General features: G+C 38.5%; 1 protein-coding gene and 1 pseudogene across 1 annotated transcript in view; both read right to left on the bottom strand.

Annotated features, from left to right (window-relative positions):
* kcc (solute carrier family 12 member kcc) overlaps nucleotides 1-23,558 on the bottom strand; it is an 836,076-nt gene that overhangs the window by 730,729 nt on the left and 81,789 nt on the right. The window lies entirely within an intron of this gene.
* Nucleotides 3,362-4,488, bottom strand: LOC135709273 (uncharacterized; annotated as a pseudogene).

Raw genomic sequence — 23,558 nt, 5'->3', positions numbered from 1 at the left:
GTTTTTTTTTTCATTTCCCGACAACTCAAAAGGGGAATGAACTCTAATGAAAACCACCTACCCTCAAACTGCTCCCGAGAGCGCGGTAACTTTTCACATGTAATTGTTTAAATAAATAATTGCCGAGGCAATTTGGGTGCCTGACTCGGGGCGAATTTTATTGCTACTTGAAACGAAAGCTGCTTTCCTCCCCTGCTGTCACGTGAACACGAAAAATTGTCGGATTTTGCTGATGGGGAGAGGAGGTGGTAGTGGTGGTGGTGGCGAGTTGATGAAAATGGGATATTTATTCTCACACGCGTGGAATCCGCGGAATGTGCTCGCTCCCCCGATCCCGAGCAATCAATTTCGCGTTGTGGTTGTTAATAGCAATAAAGGGGTGGCATTTACGCTGGGTGAGATTTTTAATTTCCGCCACAAACAACGACCCCGAGTGCGTGGTTTACGTGGATATGGTAATCATACGGCGGTGGAAAAGAAGGGAACAACGTGGGAGGGGAGGAAGGGCAAACAAATCAATTCCCAGCCAAAGTGGGTTACGTGCGGGAAATCTATTAGCCATGATTTGATTTGAGTGTAAATTACATTAAGCTGACTCCAGCAGCAGCTCTGAATGTGAGCCTCCGGCAAATGGTTCGGTGCTGGTTCGCAACTGATGTTGACAGTTCATTTTAGCGTTAATGGCCCTGTAAATGTTTAAATAAACCTTCGAGCTCACGTTTATTCCAGTAAAACCAATCCCCCAACTAATGGGAATCCAATTACTGTAGTGGCGACTTCAAGACTATTCGACTAAAGCTAGAGCCATCTAACAACAAGGAATGTAATCACCAACGGTGTAACACGCATGCGCTTCAAAGCTGTTATCGAAAGCTCTTCGAAAGTCAGTGCTTTGATTCCTTGCACATTCCAGCAGATGTCCAAAGCTTTAAAGCTCTGAAAATGCTGAACCGCCGTTTGTTGATACTGGTAAAGAGCTTTCGAACATCGGTTGTTTTCGTAGACCAGCAGGATCTCCAATACTGAATTCTTTCAGCGCGTAAAATATCACACTTTTTATTCTACTTGATTCTATCCCTACTTCTATGAGCTCAATGCAAACAGTACGGCTATGTTAGGGTGGGTCAAGTTTGCACTAGTGTTTCCTACACAGAAAATTGGTCAAAATTCAGATTTACTTAAAGAGCAGATCCACACCAAATGACGAATCGGAAGAACTCGACCATCTCCGAATTGCATAAAACTTTGCCTAATGGTGCGTTATGGGCAACCACTTACATTATTTACAATAAATCGGCCATTTTGCATCTTGTATTTTTTTAAATGGCGTTTTTGATATTTTTCAATAAATTTTAGCAAGAAAAGGTCACTTCTGATCAAAATAACGTCTGAGACAAAGTTGTAGATAAAAATTAATTCTTTCGGGAAAAAAATATACATGGTATTTTTTTAGAAATTATGTGTACAAATTTCAAAAATCTGTTAAAATACTTAAATATCTCAAAAAGCATATCTTTAAATTTTATATTTATTTTTTTAAACTCTTAAAAAATGCAAACTTTTAGAATATTTAAAACATGGAAACTTGAAAATTTACAAAAATCGTAGAACAAGAACTTTTGGTCAAATTTTAAATGTTTTTCTAGAACACTTTTTTATGTAATGTTTACACAGGAAACATTATTTCAGACATTCTTAATTGCATAAAAAACTTGCTAACAAGAAGTTTATTAATATAACCAAAAGATGATGTACTACGATTTTGTCAATTTTCAAGTGTATATAGTTTAAATACTCCTTAAGTTTACATTTTGCATGAACTTTGTTGAAAAAATAAATTATAAAAATTTAAGATATGCCTTTGCGGAATTTCAGTTTGCATTTTTGCTCCAACGTACAATTTTTTTCTGAAAAGACTTGAAGTCATAAGAAAAATAATAGAAGTTATTCTAGGATAGTCAACTTCAAAAACAAAACTGTTCATACTTTTATTGTGTCTTTCACGAATATTTAGACTATAGAGACGAAGTTGAGGGAGCTCGTAGATGGTTCAAATGTCAAAAGCTACCACCTTTCCCTATTTACGTCATGTGTCTTGATCATTAAAATTTTGTAAATAAAAGAAACGTCAGTTAACATCGATGTTCAACTAAAAACGTAACTATTTCATAAATACTATTGCGTAAAATGGCATCTATTATTTCCGTTGTGAAAGATCAGAGAGCGTCAGTGAATACCATATATCATGTTTTATATGGATATTATTTCCTTGGATTGTCCAAATCGAGGCTAGCATCAATTTATCACAAACACAAGTCCACAATCACAAATTGGATCATGCGATACGAGGAGGACGGATTCTATTCTCGCCGAAGTTACGAAAGGGATGCTGTGAAATTCTCTCCCGAAAAACGACAATGGTTGATAAACCTGTATCTACAAAATCCTACGCTTTATCTACATGAATCTAGAAAGCGGTTCCAGCAGGAGTTCAAGACGACAATATCTATTTCATCCATTTGGCGCATCATACATAACGCTGGTTTGACCTGGAAATGTTTGGAACGTCGTGCAATTCAAATCAAGGAAAGTGATGTAATCCGTTTTTTCAACGAAATTCGTGCATTCAGTGGGACTACCACAACCTCGTCTTTTTAGACGAGGTTAGTTTGGATAACAGATCCATGTTACGCTCCAGGGGCTACGGAGTTCGAGGCCACCGCTTAGTGTTTCGAGGAGAATTTGTGCGGAAGCCTAGGGAATCCTTGCTTTGTTTCATTGGGCAAAACGGAATGCTTGAAGCCTTCTCTACCAACGGAACATTCAACCGACTAAACTTTTTTGAATGCTGCCGACGATTTGCTCTGGAAACGGGCCATGTTCAGTGCTATCCGGGTAGACATTCCATATGGATATTGGATGGAGCGAAAATTCGCTGCAGTGCGAAAATCATAGAATATCTTCGATCAATTGGAATATTCCCTATCTTTCTACCTGCGTATTGCCCCTTCTATAACCCTATTGAAGTCGTTTTCGGATTATGCAAGCGACAAACTCAAGCTATCTATCAGGAATGTGTAAAGAAAGGAATTAAACCAGTAGTAGATGAAGTGATGGCTACCTTTAGAAATTATAACATGTCTAACTTATTCAGGAAGTGTGGTTACCTGAGAGGAGGAAATTTTGATCCTTTGGTTGCAGATGTATCTGATTTCAAGAATATTGAAACAGATCAATGCAGAAAAGTTCTAATTTCTTTGATCTTTCGTATTTGAAAACCAATAAAATAGAAAATATAGTAAAACAATGTATTTGTCTTTATTCATTAAAACAAGTTATCTCAACTCATTTGCAAGTTGGCTTATTCGTGGTCTACATCCTCCATGTCAAATACCTGTCCAGCAATATGTCGACTGAACTCTCCTTCGGAAACTTCCATTGAAGTTTCCATCGCACTTATGAATGAATCACTCATGCGTCCACGCTGCTCCAATGCTTCGATGCGATGCTTCACGAATGAAAGTTGTAGCTGCATATTCTTGGCTACCACCTCAAGTGAGGAAAACGCTTCCTTCAGCGCTGTGATCTCTTCACAAAACGACGCATTTACATTGTGAGCTACAGCCAACCCACGCTTCAAACTTTCAATTTTCGGACCGTCCTGTGTTCTGAAAAGATGTTGCAGATGCTTTGGAGGAACTGAATTAATCATGTTCTCACGCGTATGAGCTGGCGAAGCAAGTATGGCTGATGCCCACATTGTCCATGCCATTTCGTGTCCATCCCAAAGATGACCATGTCGTTGACGCAAATCCTTAGATAAATCGACGACCACTTGGGTTGAGGCTGCTCCTGCCTTATCGCGCTCAGATGGGTCAATCAAATGTTGCTTCACTGAATTGAAAATCTTACGGGAACTTACGGACAGTGAATAAACATGCAACAGCAGCTGAATTTCTTTTCCTTTCCAGTTCTGAAGCAACGTGGTGGTCAGTTTGTCCAGCGAATGTTGCTTCTCGTAAAAAATGGCAAACCTCACCAAATCTTCTTCTTCCGGAGAATCCTTATCCATCCATGCTGGCACCGTGCTTTATCGTCTTGCTGATTAAAAATTACTTCTCGAAGTAGATGTGGTCTGCATAGCTCCCATAATTTCGTCTTAAAGTCATTGAGCGACTTTCCATCTACATTCCAGTGCGCAATATGAGCTCCGGAGGACTGACCTTTAAATTCACGCAGAAACACCAGCAGTCGACAGTTGAACAACGCTGGAGATTTGTTTCCTTTCGGCTGAGTTACGTGCTCAGGTGCATCAGGCTGCTCATGGCTTGGATCACTGTCGGGGTCGCTCCAGTCATAGCCGAGAACCTGAACGTCTTCGAATAACGGGTCATCGAGTTGATCCGCCATCGGGTCTTCGTTCTCATTGCCATCCTCCTTGTCTACATCCTCACCATCATCGTTACGGGATGCCCTTCTGGAAGCCATTCGTTCCTTTTGCAGAAGGTTCCTACAAAGATGATATTATTACATCGGTTGAATTTTAGTTTGCAAATCACCAATCTTACCAATTTTGTTGTAAAACAGTTAAAACAGTTTAAAATAAATCACTTAAAAGCTAACTTTTCGAGCGGCTTCAAAATTTCACGAAAAACAAACAACAACAAACTTTTTTTCATTTTTTTTTCACTCGATTTCCATTCTGTCAACAATGTTCAAGATGTACGTAGAAAGGTGAAAGAAGTGAGAGCGAAATCGATAGCGAAATATCGTAACGACGAAACTGATATCGGTCGAGTCTAAATGAAGAAAAATTTCGCAATATATAATTTAAAGTTTATATATGAATTTCCAAATACAAAAAAAAAACTAAAAAGATTATGTTTCTTAAGGTCATTTAAAATCAAAACCCGAATCGTAATCAACTTCCATGTAGCCAATTTCGAAATATTTCAGAAAAAAATGACATTTGTGTTTTGTATGAAAATATCCCCTTTTCATAATTTAGTCGTGCTTTTTCATTTATTTATCAAAATGTACATTAAATTACTTACGACTTACTTTTCGACAAGAAGAAAATTTGGTGAATTCAAGAGCTAAACAATAGAATATTATGTTCAATGATTTCAGGAATAAGATTTGATTAATTTGTAGGCAGAGTTGCGACCTATCACAATCACGATCGTCAAACAGCTGATAGTAGTAACGCTTAATACATTCCTATCAATGTGCTTGTCGAAGCACTCTCCATGACCGTCCATCTAGTAGACTAAATAAGTAAAAAGCAATTGGTGAATATCGTCTTCGCTGTTGATCCATTACCGATCAGGCCATTCCCGACAATCACAACACTCATTGTGCTCGTTTTGAAGCATGCTTATGTGAGTGTGTTGGTGAGTGAGCTCAACAGATTCCGTTCAATGCGAAGGCATTGTTTTCCTTTTTTCAGTCGTTTCCCTTTTTCTCATCATCGTACCACCGACAAAACGACATGAAACTTATACTTAACTCTCGATGAAAAATCCCTAACGGCCGATTCAAATGTGCTGCGATTCCATCTGTCAAAACCATAGAAATGTTTTATCTAGATAAAAATAATTTGTCCGAAATAGATTAAACACGAACCAATTCATAAATTGTGTTCGCGTGTTTGTGACTAGGGTAAATATTTTCCTTGAACACGGCAGCAGATGTCAGTTTTGTGCTTTTATCAGAAACTTCTTTGTAATTTGTATGATCATTCATGTCGGTTTGTCGGTGATCGGACTGCAGAAGTCTTTACTGTTTTCGTTATGTTTTACATCATCAGCAGTGAGAGTTACGTTTTGCCTGTGAACAGCGATCATTATCGGTGATTGTTTTTTGCCATGGCTCTACCTTTCACTTCTTGACAAAACGTTCTGTCAGCGATAGTCGGTTGATGTGTTGACGAGTGTCGAGTGAGTGTCGTGATATTTTGCATCTCTGTTTGTAAGCTTTAATTTTTAAGAAAAACAAACACCTTTGAAAAAACATGCATACATCATACAGAAAATGTACAATTCATGTGTTCATGATGATGTAATGTTGGTTTCCTGAATTCAAATTAATCCATTTTCCACATAGATGGCGCTGTTTCGCTGGTAGGAAGTGATAAAAATTCCCAAATAGAAATTGAGAGAAGTGGGAATAATTCGATTTCGGTGCATATTCTGGTAAAAAAAAGTGAACGACAACCTAAATAAATTAGTCAGGGACTTTGTTGTTCAGTTTTTTCCTGGAAATTATTGTTCAACAAGCTATAATTAAATAAAAATGATTTTCCCCATACAGTTTTATCTGCTTTACTGCCAATCCCCAGAGAGCCAAAAAATTCAAATTTAAAAGAGAAAATTTGCTCTCACGAGCTCAATCTCTCAACATGCCATGTATTTTGATGACACTCGATTTGTGATTTCCCTTTCACAGATTACAAAATAGGGTAAATTACACTACAAAACATGTCTGCAATTTACCAATGTACAGCCCATGAATTCCACACCTTGTATAGACCAGGTTGGCTTCGTCCTATCGAAGATGAACCTCGATCTACATAGGTTCAACATGTGATATCGCGTTTCTGTTTTCACTCATTATCATTCATACGTAACCGCATTGCTGACGTCACTTTCACTTCTCGTGTAAGAACTGATGAGAATGAAAGAGACAGAGTTTTCTATCCGGGTGATCCAGATAACGTAAATCCGCCATTTTGATAAAATCGAAGTTGAAGATCGACAGATTATTTTTTTAACTGTTTAGAAGCAATACATTTTGCAATACTATTTTTAATGTAGTCAGTGAATAATAACGCTGAAAATTTAGTAGAAACAGTAGAATCACAATTTTACTTTGAATTTCATGCTACAATATAGAAAAAAAAAAACCACATGAAAATACTGCTATTCTCATAATATACACTTTCATTTGCAAAGGATGAAATTCCTGTCATTCGAATCGAGGGAGCACCCGCTCACACAATCGCCCGGTGACGACCCAGTGGTTGTCGCAACAGGACGGTTAGCCAAGTTGTACATCGGACATATTACATTGGAAGATTTCTCTCAATGACATAATCAATAAATGTTACATTGGACGTTTTGTTCTACATGATACTAGATTCCCTTTCACAGATTTCAGAGTAGAGTACCTAACTTTATATTGGCACCGCTTTTAGAAAATGAGCACCAATCATGGTAGGTAGTCCAAATGACCGAAGTAACAATCATGTACCTATCAATTCAAACTGTACATTGGACAATTTTTGACCTATGATTATCTAACATCTATGAAAGTAAATTTGGAACATACAATGAAAGAAGAACAATAGTTTGTATCGCTTAGCTTGATTTGTTTACATTTATTACTTAGGACTTGTTGAAAAGTGAAGCGAGAAATCACGATGCTTTTAGAATAAAAATAAAAGTCAAACAGATCATCTCACGACCACACATCTGGATTAACAATAGAAAAGGGCCCATCAGCATTTGTAAACAAACCGTTCCAAAGCCCTTTCCCCACAAATCGAAGGCCGCCCACACAAACCAACACCATCATTGTGTAGGTGGAAGTTTTCCCTATCCGATGATGGTGTTGGTTTGCGTGGGTGGCATTCGCTTTGTGAGTAAAGGGCTTTGGAACGGTTTGTTTACAAATGCTGATGGGCCCTTTTCTATTGTTGATCCAGACATATAGCGAACTGTCAAGTCAAGTAATAGCAAGTCGAACAATGCATTAGCTCCTAAGTAACATCGACAAATTATAGACACTTCCAGCTATTTTCAACACAGTTCGATAAAAGAAGTTATTGTCTAGCATATAATACGGCAAACACGACAAGAAACGGTTTTGTTATTAACGAAAGAGAAAGTCAACTAGGAGAATCGATCAATGTTACTTAGGACCTAATGCACTTTTCGACATGATATTTTTTCGAAGAGCCTATACCGTAGACCCCCGCTAATCTGAACGACACCTCATTCATATTAACGGGGTTCATTTTTAATTTGAACTTCTAGTAACCCTATCAGCGTGTTTCTGGTTGCCTTATTTGCTGTTTTGTGTTGATTCTGCGTTCCGTTTTGCAATGTTCCATTTCGCTTTACTCCGTTCCTTGTGCAAAATGACGTTTAGGCAATTTTTAGTTTGCACGCCGTGCAGATAAGCGGGGTTCAAATTAAAAAGTGTTAAAAGAATTAAAAGATTAAAACCGGTCATATTACTGGGGGTCCACGGTACACGGTAAATGAATACGCTTTTGCGAATTTGAGTGAACGGCACTCAAATATGAGTCAGTCTATTTTTCCATGAAGTTAATTTTAACAGGAGCAGTGCTGTTAATTTTCATATTATTTGATTGAAGATGAACCAGTACAACCATTCAATCAATTCTGTGAAAACGAATTCGCACATGACCATAATTTGAATAACACCTTTCTCATTCGAAGCTCATCGTCACTGTCAATTGAGTCACATGCAAATCATTTGGTATAAGACAGTGAAGTATAGAAGAAACCCAGCAAAATAGTCCCAAACAGACAAGTAGACCCGATGTAGGATCAATGTAAAGCTAATTTAAGGTCGATGTCGACCCAATGGCGTGTTGTTGTCGAGTCAATTTTTAACAAGAATGTCGACCAGAGCTCCGTGTATGTGTAGGTTACACTCAATTGAATGATATCAAGCGTTTCTCAAATCCGAATGATCCATGCCTTTATTTTAAATGACTAAGCAACTGACACCACCTATTCGAAGGAGGTCCCATTTGATAGCGGATAGCTGCTTTTCTCAATTTCATAAAAAAATTTCAATTGATTTTGAGAATTTACAGTACTGGACGGGAGGATTGACTGGATCTACTCAGTAGGGCTACCCTAAATTGAGCAAACAAAGTTGGAACTGACAAGATGACAAATGAACAACATCGTTCGAATTCAGGTCGATGTTTGATAGTCTAAACTTTGTTTACTCAATTTGGGGTAAACTACTTTTGACGCATATGAGTAGATCCTTCTCAAATTTTGGATGTTTAGAAATAGCGTTGACCCTAGAGGAAGTACAACTTGATCTGAAGTAATATTTGGTGTAAAAATTGCACAAAATGGTAGTTATTATAGATTTTAGTATAAATATTAATGATATTAACTGTCAAGCGGAAAGCTACAAAGCAAAAATATTTAACAGTGTAACTTTAACGCATACATTCAATTACGTTTCACCGTTTATGTTTATGTTTACTGCAGCTTTCTGTTGTTCATCATTTTTGCCTAGATTTTCGTTTTCCATAGCTCTGATCGTTTTCGGCTTCGGCTCTTAATGTTAAAAACGACACTGGACGTTCCCCCAGCAGCAAATCTCTCCAGGTTACAGGCTCATGGCGAATTGAGAGTAATACGACCACGGAACTCTGGGACTCCGTTTACAGGGACAGCGTAGTTAGTCGATTCCCGTTCCATCGGAGGACAGTACATTGACGTGGAAATTAATGGCTATTTCCTGGGAACGGAAGTGCTTCCGAATTTATTAGAACAAGAAGCGGATTTCGGTGGCGGTGGCCAGCAAGATCATCAAGGAATGACTTGCCTCTCGTGTGAAATCCATTTTTGATTAAACAAATGTCAAATGTACACTTAAAACCAAACATAGCTCATGGCACAAACAAACAACTGTCAGACTAAGTATAAGATTCGCATATAAAGGGTGATACGGTCAAAATTTGGTCAATATCAACTTGACGTATTTCTTTCAATTTTGCATTTAAAAAACCTGAACACCCCTCATTTTGAAGGTGTGTGTGTGTAGAATGTTGCTCCTATTTTGATTTTGGAATTCACTCTTCAGTTGTCAAAATGCCGTCCAAGCAAGAAGAGCAGCGTATCAAAATTTTGCTCGCGCATCGCGAAAATCCGAGCTACTCGCACGCAAAGTTGGCAAAATCGCTAAAAGTTGTCAAATCAACCGTTACAAATGTAATTAAAGTGTTTGGGGAACGTTTGTCGACAGCCAGGAAGTCTGGATCGGGGGGAAATCGAAAACCGGAAGCCGCTGAGACGACAAAGAGAGTTGCCGGTAGTTTCAAGCGAAACCCTAACCTCTCTCTCCGAGATGCCGCAAATAAGCTGGGTGTATCGTCTACAACCGTGCATCGAGCCAAAAAACGAGCCGGACTATCGACTTACAAGAAGGTAGTGACTCCAAATCGCGATGATAAACAAAATACGACGGCCAAAGCGCGATCCCGGAGGCTGTACACGACGATGCTGACGAAGTTTGACTGCGTGGTAATGGATGACGAAACCTACGTCAAAGCCGACTACAAGCAGCTTCCGGGACAGGAGTTTTATACGGCAAAAGGAAGGGGAAAGGTAGCAGATGTTTTCAAGCACATGAAACTGTCAAAGTTCGCAAAGAAATATCTGGTTTGGCAAGCCATCTGTACCTGTGGCTTGAAAAGCAGCATTTTCATAGCTTCCGGGACTGTCAACCAAGAAATTTACGTGAAAGAGTGTTTGAATAAACGTCTGCTGCCTTTCCTGAAGAAACGCGGTTGTTCCGTACTGTTTTGGCCGGATTTGGCATCTGGCCATTACGGTAAAAAGGCCATGGAGTGGTACGCCACCAACAACGTGCAGGTGGTTCCCAAGGACAAGAACCCTCCCAACACGCCAGAGCTCCGCCCAATTGAGAAATACTGGGCTATTGTCAAGCGGAACCTAAAGAAGACCAAAAAAACTGCTAAGGGCGAGCAGCAGTTCAAGGCAAACTGGCTTTCTGCGGCGAAGAAGGTGGACAAGGTGGCTGTACAAAATCTGATGGCAGGGGTCAAGCGTAAGGCCCGGCAATTCGGATTTGGAAAAGCGGAAGCCTAACTGAATATTTTTTCCTGAATTTTATACTAATTGAACTTGAAAAAGAAATTTAATTTGATTTTTTAAATAAACGATTTCACCGATTTACACGCGTTTTCCCTTGACCAAATTTTGACCGTATCACCCTTTATCACATATTAAAGTATTTAATATTTCCACCATCGGTATTAATGCCGATACTTGGAGCTGTCCTTCCCCTAGCGTTTACCCCTCCTTTCACGCAAAGATTAATATTTTGCCAACAGGATTTTTCAGTGGAGTGAATGGATAAGAAACGATCCGCTATGTTTCACGAAATTGGACATATTCTCATATGGTTTTCCTATAGGAGTGAAAAGTTGCAGAGTCGTCGTCAACGCGAATAATTTCACCAAACCAACACAAAGTTATCAAATAAAGTTCGCAGGTGATAATTAGGAACACGACACAAAATTACGTCCCTAATGTTCGGTCCATAGTTATAAAGCGCTAAAATGAATTATACCGGTTAACAAAAAGGTTAGTCCTTCCAGTTTATGTGTGTAGCTTTTCGTAATTGCAATAGTACGGCAGATCATGTCTAGAAATCGCAAATTGAGAAAATTTTACTAAGATTTTTCTTTGTAAAAAAAAGCAATAAATGTTGAAAATTTGTCCCAAACACAGGCAGTTCATGTACGGATTGCAATTTACAGCAGATTTGGTATTATGTTTTCATTACTATTGTATATTATTGCTGAATGAATAAGTTATTTGCTCGATATGCCGAAGTGAGGTGCTAGGCTGTCATTACATCCCGTAACCCTATAAGCTATTTTGTAACACATCCATTCAAATAATTTAATCAATGGTAGTCATTTGAAGTACCCAGCCATGTTTCGGATACCCCCAGGGATGGATAAGGTATCAGAACGTTGGCATGCTCCATTAAAGATGGGAGATTTGTGTCTCGATGATTTGTGCCATGAAAATTAAAAAAAAACTACTTCAATGGTAGTCATTTGGAGAACTCAGGTCCACACTAGCCACATCTACACATGTTCCGGGTATCGCTAAAGAAATGACCCGTTTCTATTAGAAAGAAGGGTCAAATCTTACCATAGGAAATCTATTGATCAAGACTGAATACTTTCAACCCATCGATAGTGGAATAGCGTAGGATCCACATTGTAAAGATTCCCTATTTTCAGCTTTTCTACAGACTGGAGTTTTGTTTGAACCATTTAGTTTATCAATTTAATTTATCTGTATAACAATTATTCAGGAGCATTCTTCCAGGTTGATTCAAGAATAGTTTGAAGATGATAAATATTCACATTACAGTTATAACCCGATCCTGTTAGCCTCTCCGCGCATCAGACTGTTATTTTTCAATAACTCCACATAATTGTAATTTCATATCTTTCACCTTCAAGATGGATATTTAAGATACACATACTTTGCTAGCTGACAAAATGAGGTCATTGCTATATAATTATTCTCTTTTTTCGGCCTTCATTTAGACTGGATCTATTGATTTAAATTATTTAAGTTTTCTTCCAGCGCTTCGAAAACGGAACATCATTAGATTTATACGAGGGGGCGACTCTATCTAAGATGCAGGAAATTTTTTGCTTTGCTGTTGTGAGATGCACTCGCGCTTAATAGATAGAAACACGATTGATTATGATTTTTAAGATTTCCTGCAAAAAGGTGGAGAGCGATGCGAGTAGATGGGTTTAGATGCAAGAGATTAAAAAAAGATTTCTCGTAGATTGATTCGCTAGTGTGAGATTTTTCGATCATTTAAAATCGAGATTTAAATGTGTCGCACCCCTCGGATTTATACTGTAATGATTCACTCTTACAGCGTTCAACCTGGTTTTGTCTGTTGATTTGATTTGTTTGAATTGGTTTTCAGCTCTTTGGTGTTGGCAGTCGCTGTGCTCTAAGTTTATTTTTAGCTATTCGACGATGTTTATGCTTCAGGCAAATCCAAGTATAATGCATGATAACACTGATTTATTTAAAACCATGGTCGCATCACTTATCACGGTGAATCCTGATGCAACGAACCCAACTTACTAACAAAATCTTCATTCCTGTGTCTTTTGTTGGGGTGCAAAGCTAAACACGGCCCAGAAACAACAAAGGTCACTCTAATATTCCATCCCTACTCCCACCTGATTGCAAGGACGTGGCCAGCGCCGTTATTGATCTACAAAATATGGAGTCACTGAAACTTGTACAATGAGAATGGACGGTCACTCCCAGCCCCATTCTGATCAATCACAGAGTAACAACCATTGATATGTGCAGTCAGTCTAAGATAAACTAAAGAAAGGTCAGATCTCACCATAGGTGGATTAATTCAGAATTTTTGAATAGGAATTCTGAATATGTTCTATTAAAGCAAAGAAAAAATTAAAGTCTAGACAATTGTTTCCAAATATTACTTCCAGACCAAGATCTTACAAACATTCTTCAAATGTGGAGCGTAGATTTTTAAAGAAATTTAGTCGGAAGAAAAATTTAGATGTATTGAACAATTTGCAGCAAGACCCCTGCAGAATTGTTATAGAAATCACTTTTTCAATTCGCGAATTCTGAACCACGACATTTGTAAAACTTTAAAATATTTAAATTAAAAACAGAAGGCTGTTGAACTACAAGAGTATTTGTGCGGGTTCTACGGTTAGATTTATGCATTTACCACTTTTCTAGATCTTCCAGAGCACCTACCATGGCACTCATGACAACCAAAAATTGGTTCTGACATCCCAATCACAAAAGCCTCGGGGTCAGCTTCCGAAGCTTGTGCTTGAGTGCATGACACTTCTGCAACCTAGGGTACGTCATAAAACTCTAGTGGTAAATTTACATTTTGACTACAGATATGTCACCACTAAATTGTATGGGGAAAACAAGTGTCACGACATTTTCCCCCATAACTTTTGCATGACATTTTTCACCCCTGCGCAAGTCTGAGCACTGAAGATATCACCGAATTTTCTTTTTTTAATTTTTAGTTTTTAAGAAGTTTCAGAGAATTATTAACTCTAGAACCTTCCGGAGCTTGAGGAACCATTTCCATGAATATCTTTAAAAGCCTAAGCGCAATGTGGGCGGAAGTGGAACGGAAACGGAAAGTTTGATAGTTGTCACAAATGACATCAAGATGCCTAGCCGAAGTCGATTTGGTTCTAACTAGTTTTCAATCCGACAAGTAGGCTTACTCAGATCGGGTTTTTACGCTGCCGCTGCCTTTCCGCTTCCGTTGTCATTGCGCTTGGGCCTTAAACCTTATGTGTGAGAGGGTTTTTTGCTTTTTTTTTTTACAGCATGTTATTCAAATGGGAGCTGGCTGGGTACCCAGGTTTCTCGGGTTTTTAGGTTTCTGAAGCTCCAAAGGACAGCCAACATTTTGCCACAAGCACCATTTCCGTAGAGTAGTTGCATTGATTTTTCATGCGTCTTGAAATTCTTTTGAAATTAGCTGAGTAAGTTTGATGAGATCTATATATTTGTTAGAAACATGACATAAAAGTAAACCCATACCATTTTCAGCATTACAGTAATGATCCGGTTTTGTCAGCTCGCATTTTGAAAATCTTTTTCTAATGTTCTACGCAACCCATGCGCCTTTTCAGTGGCCTTATTGCACCAAAGTATATCTCAAACAATCATCTTGAAGATGAATGAGAAAGATATGGAATTATAATTATGTGAAATTATTGAAAAAGAACAGGGACGGTCATTACTGTATTCATACCACGATACACATTCAGCAGTCTCATTTATGTCCACTTTTTTATCGTTAATGAAAAAAAAATTAACCGGCTCCGTAAAGCTAACGTGATTGAGCCTCACAAATAAATGGATGAAAAATAAACACCATCCATATTCCATATTACGGAGGAGGCGCGCAGCGGGTTCGATTCCCGGTCCGATCGAGGAAATCTTGGGTTGGAAATCAGCTCGATTTCCCTGGGCAAAGAGTATCATTGGGCTTGCCACACAATATACAATTTCATGCACAGAGAGCTCTCAATTAATTACTGTGGAAGTACATCTAGAACACCAAGTTAAGAAACCTAAACAGCCTAGAAGATTAAATTGAAAATTAAATTTTCTCTGACTCCAGAATAAACCGCTCCCGCATCAATAACCCCTCCGTTGAAATTCCACGCTAGATTAAATTGATTCGCCGAAACACGAACAGGCGCTTATATACAACTTCATTCAATAATAAAAACATAAATTAAAACAGAACGAATCGCTGGGCTAGCTGGTTACACATTTTAACCGGATTGCGAGCACAAAATGTGTCACTTGTTTGTCCGGCATCATCATTCCGTTGATACGCAATTCGCTCCCGTCCAATCGTCATCTGTTCTCGCGTCCGCAAGATGACTTGATACAAACGTACATACATACCTATACTTACAGCTCGGCCCATGCCCCGACGACCATCAGGCGGGAACAGCATACAGATGTCGAGTTAAACTGGCCATATGATTTAATTTAGTACCGGCCAGCGAGAGATCGTTGTCGTTTGCGCGCGATTGTCCCATTATCTTCTCTAATCGGATGATGAATTATCAATTTTCCAATTCATTTTCATGAGTCAGGCACTGAATCGAAACGAATTTGACTGATTGGATCCGCACAACATTACTTTGATCAATCAACTAATTCGCAGCCAAGCCATCAATCATGCTTCGATTATGTGGCCGAATTTGCCGAGTAAAACAAATGTTGAACGGAACGTGCTGCTGCTGAACATGAGGGGTTATAAATGGCACACCTGATGAATAAATAAAAAAAAATCTAATTCAGGCGGAAAAGCCTCAATTCGATACGACGTGCCGGAAAACAATAACTCAGAACGATTCAACAGTTTGCGAACCCCACTAGACTAGATTTCGTGATTTTTCGTCTTCGGCTTGTACCTACCGGCTGGAAGTGCTACAATTTGCTGGTTATTCCATAAATGCTTCCGTTAAAGGATCGTTTGTTTTTATGCTGCTGTTTATAGTTTTTCCTTGAATAGACGGCCGAGTAGCGTTTTGAGGGTCTGCTCTTCCTTCGCGTACCGCAACGCTGCACGTTGTTGATATTTTATAACATGTTAGGGCATTTTCCTTTCGGTGGCCTTGAATTTCAATGAGCAGTATTGAATTTTACCAAGGATGACGGAAAGAACCAAAAGGAAGTCTAAATATTTTCGGTGGGAACCTGAATTCAACCTGACCCTGAAATGAATAACCTGAATTCTCGCGAAGCATTGGAAAAAAGCCAAAGTAAATATTACTTCCCGCAGTGTTGTCATCTGATCACTCAATGCGCGTAATGTACCGAGTTTCTGAAATCAACAAAGTTAGAATTAAAGAGCCTAAATTTATTAAGAGACGATATGTCAAAATTGGAACAATCGATTGTCTGTCAAAGTCATAGGAAAAGTAATTCCAATCGAGCAGAAGACCTGCCAAATTGATAAGATGTCGTCTCTTTATAAATTCAGGCTCTTTAGTTAGAATCAAGCAAGCACAAAGTTTACTTGTCTTTCACCCTGTGCAAGTGTTAATCAGCGGAAAAGAGAAGACAGACACACACCAAGATATAAAGAAAACTAAATGTGTAGCCATCGCTCCGGGGGCTCCTACGCAAAGAGCGCCACGCAGTTTAGGGTTGCAAATGGGAAACCCACCAAAAAGCCAAAATTCTTCTTCGTTATGCACTTCTTCATCTCCTATGCATGCAGTCGTGGTAATCAAAGTCTGAAAAGAACTCAAAGAAGACATGAGCGCTTGTTGTATTATATTAGCTCCGTGCACCGCACGGAGTGTACCGCTCATTGTGTGGATCGCTTTCTCAAAGATTAGTTGGAAAAGAGTGTGCGAAGCAAATAGGAGAACCGCACACTCTTTGTCGAGTGTTGTGAGAGGCATGCACAAAGTTGCTTTGCAAATGCTCTGAGGCGCTTTCCAGCCCTGGCTTCTAGCATACATTTACGTCAATCTATCAACAAATGAAAATTCAATTGATAGGTTCTTTTTGGCATGATGCCATTGTATTATTCTCAATATTCGATTATCGGGACTTCTCTAAGGTTATTTTTTCAGAAATTTTTAATACAAATCATTTACGCGTTTCAAGATTGTCACTATAGCGGCGCCGGAGGTGTAGTGGTAAGCGTGATTGCCTCTCACCCCAGCAGGCCTGGGTTCAATCCCAGTCGGCGCCGCCGGGATGTTCTAAGGCATTACATCTCTGATCACCGGAAGCCGTTGGTCCCCGGTTTATGAATTGATGGGTCGATAGATGATAGGGTCCAGGTGTGGGAGCAGCTTCCCTGGCGTCGGTAGCATTGGTGCTGAGCACGGAAAACAAGATCAACAGAAAAAACATGAAAAAAATATTGTCACTAAAGTTTTAGACATTCTATTGAAATTTATGGCACTGCCCTGAATTTATAGGAACTAACTACCTTAGAGATCTGAATTTTCCTCTCTTTTTTTCAAAATACCTGATCTTCCCTGAACTTCTCGACACTATCCTGGAGTTTTTGAAACTTGCTAACTCTCCCGGCAATAATCCTGGAATTTATGGAAGTTTCCTGAAGATCATGCGATTTTCCAGTTTTCTGAATATCTCTGAAATTATCGGGATTTTCCATAATTTCTTTGAGCTTCCTGCAAGTTGCTGCATCTTCTCGTAATAAATGTAACTGCTTTAAAGTTATCTGATCTTCCACGGTGTCTCTGGTAGGATAACATTTTTATAAAAAAAAAAAAGTTGCAGGGTGACACGACCGCATTGTTGGCGTACACTGTACACAAACATCATCCTCTGATCGACTGAAACCTCAGACCATTCAAAACAAATCACCGAAATCGCTTTTTCGAATGATACCTGCAACGGATGACGGTTGTTTTGAAATCAGATGATTTTCCTCTAGAATACAGGATGAAAATTGTTATGAGAAGGGATAGGGCCTTCAGTTGAAATGCGCAATGCTCTCTGCAGAATGACTGTCATACTAAATGGAAATGCATATGGTATTGGTTCAGCCCCATAACGCAAATCATTCAAAACGATGATGTTAATAATTCTATCAAATGTCATTTGCTGATCTGAGCTGACAAACGAGGTGGAAGCATATGCATCGCTATCAGAGCTGTTTCGAACATAGGTAAAGGATGAAAACCAATGTTTGGCTAATTCGTGGTGGAGGTTTCCTTCACCACGAAAAAATCTTGTATCCATAATGGAATGGCTTATTATGGCTATTCATTATAGAAATGTAGATAATCAAATTATAAATCTAATTAAAAGCACTTGCATGTCACACTATTCTTAAATGTTTGTCCTCTGAGTGCCGTATGTCTTATAGCTAATTTTCAAACGAAAATCATCCTGTATTTGGATGACAGTCATATGGATGTTCATCATCTGACGACGAATTCAACCATAAGAAAATCATCCGAAATTCGAATGCATATTGTTAAAGGGCTCGAGCAATGCAATAATCATTCGAAGGATTGCGGATGTTTTGGTTCAGTGTAACTACGAAATTCATCAACACACGTGAATAAATGAGTAAAAGTTAATCACTCTGAGCTAGTTTCGTTTTCAGTGTACGCTCAGGTCTTTTTTTACACGGGGGATACGTTCCGTGTAAAAAAAAACCGTGTAAAAAAAAACCTACGAGATTTTAATTTTTCACATGTTTAAATGTTTTAAAAAAATCGGATTTTGATGCCATTTGTAATTACAGCATGTCCTATGTCCATATAGACATATTTTAAAAAATTCTGTATTTACACCAAAAATTGTGATTTTTATAAAGTATGCCATTCGATTACCTATAGCTTGAAACGGATAATGTGATTGGAATCAAATCGATAGGTTGTATCGTTGTCGAGAAATCGTTTAAAACGTACCGTGTAAATCACGAAAAACCGTGTAAAAAAACCGCGTAAAAAAACCGTGTAAAAAAGACTTCAGTGTACAACAAAACAAACACCCCTGTTTATCACTCGGCAGTCAAACGATGACTGCCTTCAAACTTTCTACGTTTCCCTTACTTAAGCATTTAGATTAGCATTCTATGCCCCTCTTTTTCTGTATTTTACTGATGTAGGTGAAAGAAAACCTGACGAAATAGTGTCAAGTTTTGAAAATAAATGAATTGAGCTGCTAGGAATGCTACGGTGTCCTCGCTGCAGCGGAAAAGTCCGTTGGGGATCATTTTCTGATGGCTGTGTTAGGGTTGAGCACCTTGCGGTCCAAAAAAATGTATGATAAATTTAAATATTTCCATATTTCTACATTTTTAGCTATTTAAATATGTTATAATTATAATGTGTGACATACCACACAAATATTATAACACTGGTGAATCGATCGACACAAAAATCATCAAAATCCATTGATTATTGACCAAGTTATTAGCATTTAACGTCTGACCAAGTTGCATTTCCCTGAATTGGCACCCTTCCCGAAAGACGTAGTCCTACGTCAAAATCAGCATCCCTGAAACACCCACCCTCTTTCGTTTAAGACTAATTTCAAAATGTCGTATCGGGGCTCATTTCTCCATGCATTTTTTGGCTTCAATGATCGAGAGAGTTAATTTTTGAACGTGAATTGCACCGGAAAATACGAAAAAAAAATTCTAGACCCCTCGAGGACCCAATAGAACATTTCCATACTAGTCTCATATGAAAGGAGTGAACCTAAGCTTTGGTGGGTGTTTCAGCGATACTGATTTTTTTTATAATAAGGTTTTCTTCCAGAGGCACCGTGCTTCCGCCAAAGTACTCTAAGCTTCTATTACGTTAATAAAATTGCCCTTAATTCGTTTAAACTTCTCAGGAGTTGTCTGAACTATCCTGAAGGTCTCGGAACATCTTAAAAGTTTTTACAGTTGTCTGAAACTGTTGGAACTGCCTTGAAGTTCTCTGATCTTTGCTGAAGTCTTGTATTCTTTATTAAGTTTTCGAAGCTACGAAACTTTCCTTTAACTGTTCTCGTATTCTCTTGATTATCCGCTAATTTCGGAATGCTCTCGAAACTTTAATGAAATTTTCGGAAAATTGTTCAGGTTCTCGGAATAATGAATTTAATATTCCTGCAAACTTGAAATTAATGGAACTGCTCTGAGGTATGTTCCCTGATGCTTTTGGAGCTTTCCTGAAGTTCTCGTAATTCTCCTGCCCAGAAATTAATTCAATTGTTTTAAAAATCATAAACTTTTCATTAAGCTCCGAAATCTTCTGCTGAATTCCTGATACATTTCTGAAGTTATCGAAAATGCTCAAGTGCACTCTCCTTTTCTTCTTCTTCTTTTTCTTCTTCTTTGTATTTCAAGCTTATTGCAAATCGCATATTAGCTTATTGCGTGCTTTAAACTTAGTGTTCTAAGATTACAGGTCTCTTAACCCCTCAAAAACCTGAATATTCCTTGATTTCTCAATACGTCCCTGCAGTTATTGGAACTGCACTAAAAATCTGTAAGGCTCCTGAAGCTCTTCGGACTTTTTTTTTAATGTTCTCATATTTTTTCTCAAGTCCTCTGAACTTCTGTGAAGTTGCCTGAACTTTTTTTTTATTATTATCTAGATATTCCTCAAATGCTCAGAACTTCTTAAAAGTTCCTGCATCTTCTCTGAAGTCAATGAAACTGCCATGAATTTATCGAAACTTCTATGAAGTTCCTGAAGTATTGCAGAAGTTTTCTGAACGCCCCCAATGTTCCAGTGGTCTGTTAATGAGACTTCTATGAAATTCTCGGAATTTACATTCAATCCTCGTAACTTCTATTAGGTTTCTAAAATTTTCGTAAAGTTAATGGGACTGCACTGGTATTCTACAAGTTTCCCAGAAGTTTTTGAAACCTTGCAATTCCCCTTATAATTTTCTTGAAACTGCCCTGAAATAATGGAATTGTAATAAATACCCCCAAAGTTCTCTGGACTTCCATGCAGGGCTGGAAAATGTCACTTTCAATGAAAGATCTCACGCGATATTTACAGACATACTTCTGTCACAGACAAACAGACATAACACCCGCAAGATGTTCATCGAACAAGCATTTATCGGTCAATTTAAAAGTATCTTAGCTGGTAGTACCGCCACCTGTGGCGCGCATAGTCAATTCTCTTGCGTTTGACGTTTCCACACTACCGCCATCTGTTCAGCGTACTACCCACCACAGTGTATTCAACAGATGGCGGTAATGTTTTAACGACGATGTTTTACAGTGAGAAACATTCAATGTGTTGTGTCTGTTTGTCTGTGCTTCTGTCACTATCATCGGATGAGAAACCGATGATAGAGATTTTCTTCAAAATCTCATCGATTTTTTTTTGTCAGGACAGAACGTGAAAGTGTTGTGATCATTGTGATAACAAGCTCATTTATTGCTATTAAAGTTACTTGTACCGAGAACATTTTAATAATATATTCACTCTTCTTAATTTCATACGGTTGGTTGCTTAAATTAATCTAAATCAGTTAGAAATGTACATGTCAAAACCGTATGAGAATTATTCTCATGAGTGCTTGATCATTGGAAAATGATCAAGCAAGCTAATGATAGGTAGTTTCGTCTCGTGATAGTGAGGGGACCTGTTTTCTCATTGTAACGTGACGGCCGTGATATTTACCAGCTCTGCTTCAATGAATTTCTTGGAACTTCTGCGATGTTTTTGAATTTTTCCTGAAGTTCTCTAAACTTCTCTGGACTTCTTTAGGCTTCGCTGAAATTTTCAAAAATATTTGAATGTTTCTTCTATTTACATAACATTAGTGGAACTGTCCTAAACATTTCAAAATGTTCCTGATATTCATGGAACTTTCTGCTCTGAAGTTCCCAGAACGGCTCTAAATTTACGAAACTTTTCTATGGGTCTTCCCTGATAATTTCTGGACTTCCCTAGGAACTTCTTTATTATAGTCCGAATATAATCCGTACAACAAAATGGTGTTGAAATTATCTTTAAAGACAACTTAAAAAAAAACAATATATACATTGTTTATTATAGCAATATTTAAAGAAGAAAACAGTCTTATTGTTCATTTCAAAATGGCCACCCCTTACTGAGATACACGCCTTCAAACGTTTCGGAAAGTTATCCACGATGGCCGCAAGTTCTTCTTCAGATATTTCTTCCCAAACCTTTAGAAGAGATGCTTTAAAATGTTCCAGTGATTTATGGGGGTTCTGCAAGTTCTTGACTCCAAGATAGACCATATCGGAAAAAGGCGTTCGCAGAGACTAATAGGGTGCCCCACCTTGCTGAAAAATCCAATCGTTATTGCCAAAATGCTGTGATGCCCAGGGAGCTACCAACCGGTGGAAACTAACGATTTTAAATTGGCCCACTACTTGACTAGCCTATTGGTCCCAAGCAAATCGATTAACGTACCCCATTCTAGTCGAAACTACACAATGTTTGTTTTGATTCGCTGTGAAATTTAGACAGATAAAATGAGGGGTTCGTGAATTTTCCTATGTTTCGAGGGGTGCATCGATTAGCTTGGGACCGAAGATAGTACCAGAGCTGACCACGTTTCTTCGGGACCTACTAGTCTTAAAGTCAGTCAACAGCTTCTGATCCACTGCTTGGTTTACTTTTATCCCTTTGTCTATGAAGATCAACGGGGTTTTGCCGGTGTGAGTTATTCCAGCTCAAACCATGACGGAAGCGGGATGATGACTCCTTGAAATACTTCTTCGATTTTTAGAACTAACAGGAAGCAACTGCCAATCGTGGTTGTGGTGCTGCTCGATAGTGAATTTTTTTTTTTCATCGGTAAACAGTACTGACGGATGGCGGCCCTCAGATAACCGGTTCAGATGAACCTTAACTTTTCTGAACCGATTATTTTTTCATGGTGTCATTCAAAGAGTGGTTTTTGCATAGTTTATATGATTTAAGCTTCAAGTCATCATGAACTATGGCCGCAGCGGAAGATTTCGACATTTCCAGTGATATCGCCAACTTTCGGATGGAAATTGTTGAATTTCGCTTGATTCATCACCGGATTGTCTCACGCATTTGTGGAGTCCGAACAGTGCGTTTTTCCCCTCCCGACGTGGTCCTCTAGCGTTCCAAGCTCCTGGTATCGTTTTATTGAGTTACTCACAGTAGATTTCGCCATATTCAGCGTCTTTACAATCTCTGACACAGTTTTTCCTTGACAAAAAAGTTCAACAACAGCTCCGCGCAAACTTTTCTTCTTCATTTTGCAAGAATTTGAAATCACAACTTTACCAAACTTACTGCGTATAAAGACAATAGGTCAAGATATTAAACCATATAGGTATGCTTAGTTTAATCCGTTTGGTTGTATAGAGGCATACTGTCAAACTGTACGGATAATTTGCAGACACCCTGTACACACTAATAACCCGTTTTCATTACGCTCTAAAGCGTGGAACGGTCAAAAATTGGTCAACCAAGACTAAGTACACACTGTATATTAGAGTGATGCAAAATTTGAAATTTTCACTCCACAATACTTAAACGATTCCAAATCGGATCCTGACTAACCTCACAAAATTTGAACCTATTTGGTGAGAAACTGAGATGGCACAAACCATTTGAAGTTTGTATGGGAATTACTATGGTAAAACCAAGATTTTTGTTCATGTCTATTTAATAATTCACCATATCGGCCTGCTTTAAAAGCTTTCAACAATTT

The sequence above is a fragment of the Ochlerotatus camptorhynchus genome, unplaced genomic scaffold (assembly GCF_037179485.1).
Source record: "Ochlerotatus camptorhynchus isolate MF236.1 unplaced genomic scaffold, CSIRO-AGI_Acam_v1.1 ptg000357l, whole genome shotgun sequence".
Taxonomy (NCBI): Eukaryota; Metazoa; Arthropoda; class Insecta; order Diptera; family Culicidae; genus Ochlerotatus; species Ochlerotatus camptorhynchus.
This window is presented reverse-complemented; position numbering and strand designations above follow the sequence as displayed.